Raw genomic sequence first — 11,854 nt, forward strand, 5'->3', positions numbered from 1 at the left:
AACAGACATATGCTATGGAAGGTAGTGACATTTAAAGAAAGGGATTTATTTTTTTATCATAATTTCTATTTCTGCATTTTAGCAGTAAAAATGTCAAAGATTCACATACTGAAATAAGTCAAATACTATGATGCATGTACAAGATCTTTTCTGGAGAAACAGGAGGTTGCTCAAAAAATGCTTAAAACTTCCAAAGAGCTTCTTTTCTTTATAGGAATGCTAAGGGAATTTATTTATTATTAATAATTGATATTGCATTAAGATGTTATCGAGGCTAAGGGACAGTTTTTAATACTTCAGAGTCTAAAGACCCTGTCCTGGGAATAGAGCAAACAGCTTTCTAGGACAGACTTTAACACCTCAAGTGATATCTAACATTCAGTATCTCCCAGGGATGCTCCACAGTCATGCAGAGCCAGGCACTAAGTCAACGGAGGTATCAAGATAGAATTGCAGTGTTGGTCACTGATAACCTCATCTTCCCCATTCCAAACTTTATCTCCAGCTTCCTTTACCCTCTGTTTTCTTCTTCCTCTTCTTCCTCTACTACTTCATCCTACAAAGAAAGACTGGATCTCTGACAGGCTCAACTGCTGTTTTGAATTTCTCTTGATCAAGGCTGTAATGGATCCGGCTCTACAGATCAGGTATTAGTACAAGCTTCTAAAAAACTACCGTTTGCCATTGTCACCCTCTTTTCCAGGTCTTGCTTTATGACACTCAGGCTGCAGTACCTCCTCCGTCTCATGCGAGCCATTCTTGCTGGATCAGAGGAGCCATCAATCTGCCGTCCTATAACTGTTTGATTTTATCCTGGCAGTACGTCTTAGCTCTAGAGCACCCTCTCTGCTCAGCAGTTGAGGCAACCATTCCATGTTCCTTCTTTGTCCTACTGGCTCAGGAAGAGCAGGGTGAAATTCAGCTAAGGCAACAGTCAGAATAGAAAACATCAGATCACAGATTAAGGATTGTTCATTATCCATATATTTTTCTTCCATGGTAAATGTATTTTTTTATTATTAATAATTATTATTATTATTATTGTTATTATTATCATCATTATTATTTAATGTTACTGTGCCAGGGGAGAGCTCTTATGGGATGAAACTGATTAGGTTTAGTAGATTTTAACAGAAACACATGAGAACAATTTTTATCACCAAATTCCTAATATACTAACACCAATCTGGCACTAAAATATTTCAATGTAAATTCAAGCCATCAGCCTATCAGTCATGTAATACAGATGCTGTAATGCAGGTGTGTGTAAAATAATCACTTAATTACAAAGCTGTAGCTCTAGCAGTATTTTGCTACCTAGTAAAGTGACACAGCAAGTAAACAAGAAAAGCAGCTCAATATATAGATTGTTTATTTTATGCTGCCTTCATTTGCAGCAAACCATGCTATCTTCTTATTCTAGTAGCATGGAACTAATTCAAAATGCAAGCCACTTGCCTTTCTGAGAGTAAAAAGTAGGTTGTTTAAATGGGACAATGTTGACACCCTCTTTTTCTCCCACTCCTCTACAGACCCCACACATAACCAGAGAACATATTTCAGATAAACTTTTTCAAACCAGCATCCTTAATTCTTTTTCTTTGATTGTGAATCTATGAAGGGGCTAAGAACCTGCCACAGACTAGAAGCTGAACTAACAGGCTATTTATGTACATACTTTATCAGCATTACTTCTGGGAGACTTCCTGCTTTTAGGACATTGTGCAAGTAGACTGTATTTCATGGCAGTAGAAATCTCCTTTGTCAACCGTAGCATTTTGTGTTTGGGTTTATTATAGTTCCTGAAAATAATCATGTTTCCCTTCTTTAATGATACCTACCCATTACATAATATTTTTTAATTTACTTAATTTACAGAGGAGATTACTAGCATGTCTTATTCCTCAGGTGGGAAAACTGAGGTACAATGACATTATCACTGTCACCAGTCAGCACAGATGAGAACAGAACTTAGGTTTTCCCAGTGCTGGTCTTGTGCTCCAGCAACAAACAAAACGATATCGAGTTTAGCTTCCTTCTATAAGCAGCAACTTCTAAATAAGTCATATGTTAGGCCTCATTAATTTGTCCTGTCAAGAATTGTTATTAATTGACCATGTTTCCTCTCCTTAATCCCCACATTCTCATACACGTCAAACAGTAGCTTACACCACAGAAAGTCCTTTTGACTCACATGGAACAGCGGAAAGCAGAGAAAAACAATCAGAAAATTGTCTCTGTACTTGAGCCTTTGACCACAATAAATGTTTCCCTCCCTCATTGGTGTTTACGCTTTCAAATGCTGGACTATTTCCCCTGGGAAACAATGCTAACAGGCCATGGCCAATACCTACTCATTGCTTTTCCTTCATTTTCCAATATATACCATAAAAACGGTGGTCCTCTTTACTGCTCATGGTGTAATTTTCTTTCCTTCCATTTGCTGTTTTTTAACTTCAGCCTACTGTAAATCACATTAAAAGGACCTGCTTTCTAATAGTTTTTTTATTGACTAATATATTTTATTTGGCACTTGTTACCTTGGTGGGGATTTCGTCTTCCAGTAATATACTGTATGTGACATAGTCCTCTAAGCATTAGTCAAAAGGAACCAACACAGTTAAACAGTAGATTTACTCTATTTGGACTTGGGGTTAGAAAAAAGAATGTGTTCCTGTTATGAAAGTCTATTAGTATCCCCTGTTTTGCAAAGAGAAGACTTGCTATTCTGCTTACTTGCCACGGAAGCTGTTGACATGATGTATTATCTTATACAAGTCACTTAGGCATGCTGTGCCCATTTATCTATTCAAAATATGAAATAACTCTTATCTAATACAGAAGTGTTTAGTGAGACTTAATGAGCTGCTAGTATGTTTATTGCAGAGATTCCTGAGAACCAAATGGCATAATATTGCTTTATATATGAAAAATGATTAAAGCATTTCATGAAGTTGCAACTTGTAAATAAAAAGGGATCCAGCTATGAAACCCCATTTGCTACTGCACTCTGGAGAACATGCTATAATACTTGTGTTTCTTAAGAATAGTTCTTTAATTTTATAACAATGTTTCTTTATCACCACAGTTTTACCAGTAATAAGGATTTAAGCACTCCAAGCCCCTACGAGATTTGGCTAGTTTTCATATGTTTTGTCTATTGAGTAGCATTTGCTCACTGAAAGCTTTCAAGTTAGCAATTATCTTGCACTCATATGACTTCTAGATATTGTGGTAGGAATGATGGTGGAGACAGTTTTTATTGTACTTGTGAAAGAAAATGCAGTCCTCCAATATGGTTTCATGTATCTTTGATGCTGGTTACATTACATCGCTTCAGTATATTTAGGAACGAATTAGCTAAGCCAGGACAAACCTGCTTTAGACTCTCCTATTTCAGCGTAAGGGGAATTTACCTTAGTTTAGATTAAGCTGGCTCTTAATTGAATTAATCCTGAAATAAATTCATTCATACTTGTATTGCTATTAGATTAACTGAATAAATGAGAGAAGAAAAGCAAAAAACTCACTTATTTTAATCCACATAACTATCCTATGTAGGTTTTTGATGGATCATTGCTTGGATACAAGGTCGTAGGTCCACAGAGTTTGCTTACATAACACAGATAACATTTAGAGGTACCCTCAAAAGTCATCTGAAAAGTCTTAATTCTTTCACCTATCTCAGTGGACCCATCTAAACTAATATATTGTCATGTTTCCCGAGTAATTCAAACCTTTTAGAACTGGAGTAAGAATTTATTCTTAAAGTATATAGAGAGATACTCATCTCTGAGGCAAGGGATTTGGGGGTATGGTCTGTACATCACAAAGTAGCTCCAATACACGAGCCTATGAAATCAGCAGGGGGAATTCAGAAGGTGAAGTTTTGCCTTCTTTCACAGAATTTCTATAAATTGCCATTCAGTGACAATTGTTGAATCATTTCTTGACTGGCCTTTAGAAGCAATGGTATGTTGGTGTATTTCTTTTACATTGACATCAATATATCCAGTCTTGACAACTTAATAGATTAGACCTATGCTTTACTAACGAAATGTACAGCTATATGCATATATACAGCCAACAGAACCACCTCCCAAAGTAAGTCTTAGGTGTTCCATAGCATTTGCTCTTTATTTTAAAGGTTCTTCTACAAGCAGAATAGTCGTCAATACAGTTAGAGTATGACAAGAGGAATTCCATTTGCTCCAAAACTCTATCAAATTGATTTATTCTAGATATTTCTGTAATGTGCCCCTCATGGAATACTGCCATACCCAAAGAAGTTTAAGACCTCACTTGTAATTATAAAGAACCAAAATTTAAAATGTCAGGTCACGGCAAGCTGACAATAGCCAGGAAATTTCATAAGTATAACTCTGCTCATAAGTCACCAAATGATTAAGAGATATGGGGGTGGGAGAACATCAATCACTATGTGAGTCAAGGGCAGTGACAAATGTTTTTGAAAGTTTTGGTTATTGTTTTCTTACCTTTTTTGAGTGCCAGTGCTTTTTGTATATTAGCCTATGATGAATATGTGCAAGACAGACGTGTCAAAACTGTTCCCCTCCTCCAAATGTGTGAAGCAAGATTTTATGAAACTATTCAGGTATGTTCTGAAACATCTAAAGACTTCCAATTAGTCCCATAAATAGCTGGTGCTCAGAGCTGTAAAGTGAAGGTTGTGAAAAGAAAGAAGAAAGGACCTCAAACAAAACAAAAGAGTCAACCAGTAAAGAAAGATCTGTGATTAGAGGAGACAGAGAAACTTCTTAACTTTATGACTGGCTGCTATATCCTGTTATGCATCTCAACACACTGTCGGCAATGTAAATGGCAGCCTGCCCACACAGCACATGGATCAGCAGGTGGCATGCGTACAGCTGGGCATATCTGGCCGGCAGCATGTTCAAGTTTGTCTTTGCCAGCTAACCAGATTTTTGGAGCCAATCTCAGTTATTAAGAGAAAGGATCACTAATTTTTCTTCTCTCTCTTTGCCATAAGACTTTAAAACTTTACAGTGGGAATGTGGCATGGTTGGAAATATATTCTGTGAACTCATCACAGCTGCCACAGAGCCCTGGGTCCTCAGAGAGGAAAGGTAAGTCACAAAACTGTTACCCAGCTTGTACAATGAGCACAGAGTAGCTGAAAAACACTGCTTTATTTTCTGCAGCTTTTTAAAGGTCACATACAATGTATTAGGAAAATATGATGGTAAAAAAAAATAAAATGCTGTGACACTCCTTTGACTTGCAACCCACTGCGGACAATAAGCCTCTAGCACAGAAAAATAAGCCATATTGGGAACAGGGTAGTCATATAAGCTATGTGATCCAAGGCACACTATACCCAGAAGTACTGACATTGTGTCATGTTTCTGAAGGAAAAGTGCCCGTGTAGCCTGAGCTGGGTTTTTAAACACATTTAGTTATGCTAATTCAAAAGGTCAGGTGCCTCAGATAGCTCATATCAACTTTGAATTGCTCTAAGAGAACTGAGGTCAAAATCCCTGCAATTTCAGGGGTTAGGCAGATCCTAATCATTTTATGTCCTCTCGTTCAAAGCAGGAGCACAAATAGTATTAAAGAATGTAAAGTTGTGGGGGACACTGAGCAAATGTCTACTTGTGTCGGGAGGCAGGAGACTAAAATAGGGAATCAGTTTTGAGATCTTGTCTGTTAACACTTTTAATTTTACCAAGGCTTTTCCCTAATAGGACTAATAGACAGAATTTGATGACCTCCTAAGTAAATGAGTTCCACATACTGACCGTAATGTCAATGAATTCATGCTTCTTTATGCTTGCTATAAATGTACACCTTTTTACAGCAACAATCCATTCTATTACAAGAGGAGGGAAGCTTTTAAAAGGGGGTGGACAGAAAATTGTATTTTAATTCAAGTCCTCTACCATGTGAAAAACATTTCATATGTCTTATTTGAATGTTTCCTTATATCTACAAAATGTGTAGAAACTTCTCTGAAAAGGTATAGGAAATTTCCTTTCCCTTATTCAGATTCAGCTGACAGTACTATATATTCTTGTCTTTAGGAGGAAACTGTTTTAAATCAAGTAAATTACTAGTAGCATAACTAGTAGCAAGTAAATTACTAGTAGCACATTAAAAGCATTACTAGTAGCATTATAGTAGTCCATTTATGATGTTGAATTTTGTATGTTTTGGTGGCAAATTAACTGATGGACTACACAACTGGACTATATGTATTGCTTAAGTATCAAAATCAGAACCACAACCAGACATTGTTATGCAGGAGAAGTTAATGCCAGTGTTTACCTTTTGGTATTTTGTTGGCAGGAGAAATATCAGTGAAATTGGTTAGCAAAGCTTTTAAGTTTAGTGTAGTAGTGAAAAAAAAAAAAAAAGAAATATAGAGGATTACTCTAGATGTTTCTCCAAAGCTACCTAACTAGCTAAACTTCTCAACCTATAGAATCAGATCAGACATTTTCTGAGACACTTTATTAGGAATACAATGGAAATGGGAAACTTTGTGACTAAGACAAAAATATTGCCTCCTCTAGGATTCTGTGAGATTTTAATTAGTTGTCCCGATCATGATCTCAAGTCAAGAATGACAAGTAGAAATAAAAGGAGAAAAAGGAGCTAAACAAAAAAGAGACCTTTATTATACCCACGCAGGAATGTTATAAAAGTGAAAGAAACCTGAGGCAACAAGAGCTTTGAGCTATGATGTTCTTTTCTATATAGCTGATGAAAAGAAACTACAAAAGGTCAAACAATTCTAATTCTCCTCCCTGAAGTTAGTCATTCTTCTTGTGGTCAGCGTTAATCTGTTGTCTACTTAGTGAAGGAAGGATTGCATCTGTTCATGGCTACAGCAAGAAAGAATAAATTAAAAGAAGTAAGAATGACTTCTTACTTGTGTCTTTCCATATTGTGTGTATTTGTGTCTTTCCATTTCCCTGAACTGCTTACGGTCTGAAAGCCAAACCTCATGTGCAGGTCAGACTCTCCTTGACAAATAGAAATTCTGCATGTGGGAGGGAGTTCAGTTTAATGCTTCCTACATCCAAATCTTCACTGAGGAGTGGCTGATTACTCTGAGCTATTCATTCCTCTTACAAAGCCACTGCATACTGTGTTACCTAGGCTGACGTCCTCCCTTCCTTTGTTCCCACTCTCCCACACTTCCTAGAACACTTGACAAGGTATAGAAAAAGGTACAGGGCACATGACAAAGAAATAAAGTGCAGAATCCCTGCTCAGTGAAAAACCATAGGGAGTTATCACCTTTACTTCAGCAAGCTAAGAATTTCAGCTAAAACATGAATCCTGCGTATACAGGAGTTAATAGGCATTTTAGGTGTAATTTCTAGGTTTTTGTGATGACCTAGAACAGCTATCTACAAAAGGTTAAAAATAAATTTTCAGGTAGGTAAGGAAGAAATGTATTTTAATATTTTTAATGAGCTGTATGTCTCCTGAAAATAAAATTAGTTTCAGAGCTTAACATTTCAATGTCATGGGCAGGCTGCTAAATTTGCTTTTTAAGAAATGTGAAATTGTGGCTAGGCACTTGGAGAAGAAAACACAACCTTGCTTCCTTTCCATATTCATGATAATATTTGTCATAATAATTTAGTTTTGTTTCAGTAACAGGACTGTTGATGTTATTCCATTTCCCCAATGCATTTCCAATTTCACACTTGCCCATCTAACATCAAATATATTGAAAGGGGTGCCAAAATATTCAACAACATTGAAAGAGCAGAGGAAAGAGGAAATCATAGTCACAGATTTTATTTCACTCCTTTTTCTAAATTAATCAATATTTCATTTTTTAATTCTTAGCTAGAGAACTAGCAATATACTACTTCCAATCCCAAATATGAAAATCTGACAAGTTGAATTTGAAAATTTGGTTTCGCAAAGATATTCTTGAAATTTAATCCATGATTATTACAAGCAGCAATCATATTCATGAGAACAACAACAACAACAACAACAACAACAAAAAATAAACACAGATTTTGTCACATGATTCTACCATTAAAATGTCTCCAGGGTGATATATTTAACAAATTATTTCAGGCCATCTTGCCATTGAAAACCCAGGGATTTTGTAACTCAGGGTTACTGACTCTAGGTAGAATAGAGGTGTAGCAAAACAACATTCATAATCATGATTAGCTCTTTTGTGTTGTTTTTTTTGTTTGTTTTTTTTTGTTTTTTTTTCCCCCTTTAATGCTCCAAAACTCACATTCTCATCTCTGCTGCTATATAGCAAAGACCATAGTGACACTTGCTGGTGCAGCAAAGAGTCAGAAAATAAAATGCAAAAGTAAGGTAAGCCAACTGCAGTTGTTTTTTATACATCTCTTCCCTCAGGGATAAATGCTCTGAGGATCCTGTTTCCTGCTTGGCATATCAAGAGATTTACAATATGTAGAGGTAATTATTCTTCTCCTGATCTAACAGTGTAAGCATTCAAATTACAACCTTGGCTATAGCAGGAGTAGTATAGTATGCCACTTTGCTAAACTTAGTTGATTCAATCATCTCTCTTTTTTTTTTTTCTTTCTTTCTTTTTTTTTTTTTAAAGATATCTGAAGAAGTAAAATATTTCAATATACATTCTCCCCTTGTTCTCTTACTTGTCTCTTTAAATGCCCCTGAGTTGCAATAACCTCTTCTTTCAGTAAAGGACTGTAAAAGTCTCCCCCTGTGTCTGGCATGTACAGGACACCCCAATACTACTCATGGCTCTGCCAGCTTTCAGAAGTGCAGTGCATTGCACTGGTTCTACAAGGAGAATTGAGTATCCTCAGCACGCCATGTAGCCAGAACCTCAGGATGTGTTTCTAGCTTTGGAAGCTTGAGTTAATACCTTATAGTCCTTGTCTCAGCAAATTCTGCACTGCAAAGGACACTGGGAGACCCAGATCTGATTTTATTTGAGGGGGAAGGTGGCTGTACAGACATATTACCAGACTGCATTGGCTAGTGGTAATGATTGGTTAAAACCCCTGTACAACCTCTTCCCTCTAATCCACATCTAAACTGGAAGTTGTCATGAAACTAGTGTTAAGGGCATGTTGCAGTGAGTGATCACTTATCTGAAAAAAGTTATGGGATCCTCAGGTCTGATTTCATACTTGCAGTACTAAAGGTGAATTCCCTTACGGGCTTTAACAACAGCAACAAACAAACAGCAAATGAACAGCAAAGAGATATTTTTGCCATTTGTTGATTATGATGACAGACAATTCCTCACAGGGAATTGCATATCCTAGATGATTACTTCATTCAATTTTTGTCCTGATTGAAGCAGCATGGTTGCCTTCAACTTGTGTTGAATTCATTGCTAGAGTAGAGGCACCTTCCAAATTGTTAACATGTAGGTCTAAAAAACTTTAAAAACTGAGCAGGTATAGCAAGGTAAGCATGGATTTTGCACCTTGCTCCTATGGTAAAACAACAGTAGAGAAACTCATGGGTTTACTCCTTAGCTGCTCAACATCTCAACATCTTTAAAAGGTAAAAGTTTTCTACTTTTTTTTCCACATATTTTCTTATGACCTTTCCACATTTTTTGACCTGTTCTAAGGAGCAAGAAATACCATTCCCAGCCATATGCTTTTGCACAGGGGACAGAGAGGGGAAATAAAGAGCTGCACTTTCTCTTCTGCAATGCATTTCAGCACTATATATAATTTGTTATGTGACTCATCTAAATGAGCTTTTGTTTGCTCCTTGCCATTTTCTGTCATTCCTCCCCTGTTGTCTGTAAATCACATCTTCCTCTCAGTGTCCCCATTTCACCCTCTATCTTATCCATGTAGACTAAAAGTGTCTCAAAAAGAGGATCTCTGCTAGACATACTGTTATACTATTGTTATGTAAAATAGTATTTGAGAGTTGTGTTTTGTTTCTTTGTTTATTTGTTTTTAATTCCCTGAAAGAAAAAGAAAAAAAAAAGAAGATAAAGAAGGTTGTTTAAAAATGGGAGGGGAATATAAAAATCTCTTTAGTATCAAAAAATTCAAAATGAAAATTATTTGAATTGGTGAATCTTCTAGCTGAGGCAATTCCACAAACTCAGCATGAACTCACAACCATGTCAATCAGTTCAAACGTGCATATTACACTGAAAAAGTTATGTCCTGAGATTGTTGACAGATTCTAGCTGTAACACAGTATTATAGTTCTATCCTAATTTTTGAATGGTAACCAGCTATTGTTTTGGTCTTCAATCACTCAGAGCTTACCTTAGTGCAAGCAACTCATATACAGAGCACAGGATGGAACAATCTTTCTGGTAATTTTACTTTTTCTTCCTACGACTAACCTACTGTTCAATATTCCTTGAGTAATTAAAAATTTGCTGCTTATCTATATGAGCTCATCCTTTTCCTTTGAAAAGCTTCTACATACACTAAATGAGATCTTTTTTGAAGAGAGGATGCACAGTTTGGCAGATGTTTTTTTTTTTCCTGCTTAATGAAGTCATCACATGTAGAGAAAAAGGATGTCAAGTTCTCATCACTTGAACAATTTGCACTAATGAAGATGGCTATCAGTTATGATCTCTCCTCCAGCCACACGGTCTCTCAGATCAGTTTTTATGCTCCAAAGCAGTCTAGCACACTGAATAAATCTTAGCTAGAACAAATGGGAGAATGGAATGGACACAGGCCATTGCAGCTGCAACACAAATGTTCCCAAAGAAAGCGAAGTACCATTGTCATAAGCAGTGTTCCCATTCATACCAGGGCAAGATTTAAAGTACAAGACAGCATATCAAAATATTAGATACCATAAAGAAACTAGTAATTTGGAAGAAAGCTACAATCAAAATGTTGGAAAAAGGAACAGAGATTCCCTAGTGGTATTTTTTTAAAGATATTCAAAGGGAAAAAGTGCTATTGATAAACTTTCTATCAATGAACTAGAAAAAGAGAAGATAATGACTGGGGACAGCAAGTGTCAAAAATATCATCTGCATTATGCCATGGTGCTGTTGAGCTGCGACATTCTGATAGAGCAAAAGGACTTCTAACAGGTGATGAATAGTGTCTCTCTGAAACACAGGGGCAGATCATTCACCTTTAGGACCAGTTACTAAAAAACAAAGAAAAAAAGAAAGCAGACATATTACTTACCAGATGAGAATTTTCTCTCCCTTGGTCATCCTCCCTCTGCCCCAGATGAGATCTGTCACCACTGCCCTTGTCCAGGAGAATGAGAGATTCAAGAAGACATCTGATGAATCTGAGAGATTCAAGAAGACATCTGATGCCTGCAAAAGAAGAAACCTATGAGAGCAAGAAATCAAAGGAAAAACAGAATGCCTTTGTCAAGGCATCAGGCCTTCTTCTTTCCACGTAGGGAATAGTTTGCATAGGGAATCTCTATCCCTGTAAGTCTATAGTTATGTCTTCATTTCCATCCATAGTCACAGTATCACAGTATCACAGATTTCTAGGTTGGAAGAGACCTCAAGATCATCGAGTCCAACCTCCGACCTAACACTAAGCACTCCACTAAACCATATCGCTAAGCTCTACATCTAAACGTCTTTTAAAGACCTCCAGGGATGGTGACTCCACCACCTCCCTGGGCAGCCCATTCCAATGCTTAATAACCCTTTCGGTAAAGAAGTACTTCCTAACATCCAACCTAAAACTCCCCTGTCGCAACTTTCGCCCATTCCCCCTCGTCCTGTCACCAGGCACGTAGGAGAACAGACCAACCCCCACCTCTTTACAGCCTCCTTTAAGGTAACTGTAGAGAGCGATAAGGTCGCCCCTGAGCCTCCTCTTCTCCAGGCTGAACAATCCCAGCTCCCTCAGCCGCTCCT

General features: G+C 37.1%; 1 long non-coding RNA gene across 1 annotated transcript in view; it reads right to left on the reverse strand.

The window, feature by feature from the left end:
• The window catches only part of LOC106031186 (uncharacterized), a 324,491-nt gene extending 313,204 nt beyond the window's left edge, over positions 1 to 11,287 (reverse strand). Inside the window, exon 1 of the long non-coding RNA XR_010825587.1 lies at positions 11,157 to 11,287. This is a non-coding gene — a long non-coding RNA (uncharacterized lncRNA). The remainder of the gene's footprint in view (positions 1 to 11,156) is intronic.
• Between the last annotated feature and the right edge of the window lie 567 nt (positions 11,288 to 11,854).

Source organism: Anser cygnoides, chromosome 17 (genome assembly GCF_040182565.1).
Source record: "Anser cygnoides isolate HZ-2024a breed goose chromosome 17, Taihu_goose_T2T_genome, whole genome shotgun sequence".
Lineage (NCBI taxonomy): Eukaryota > Metazoa > Chordata > Aves > Anseriformes > Anatidae > Anser > Anser cygnoides.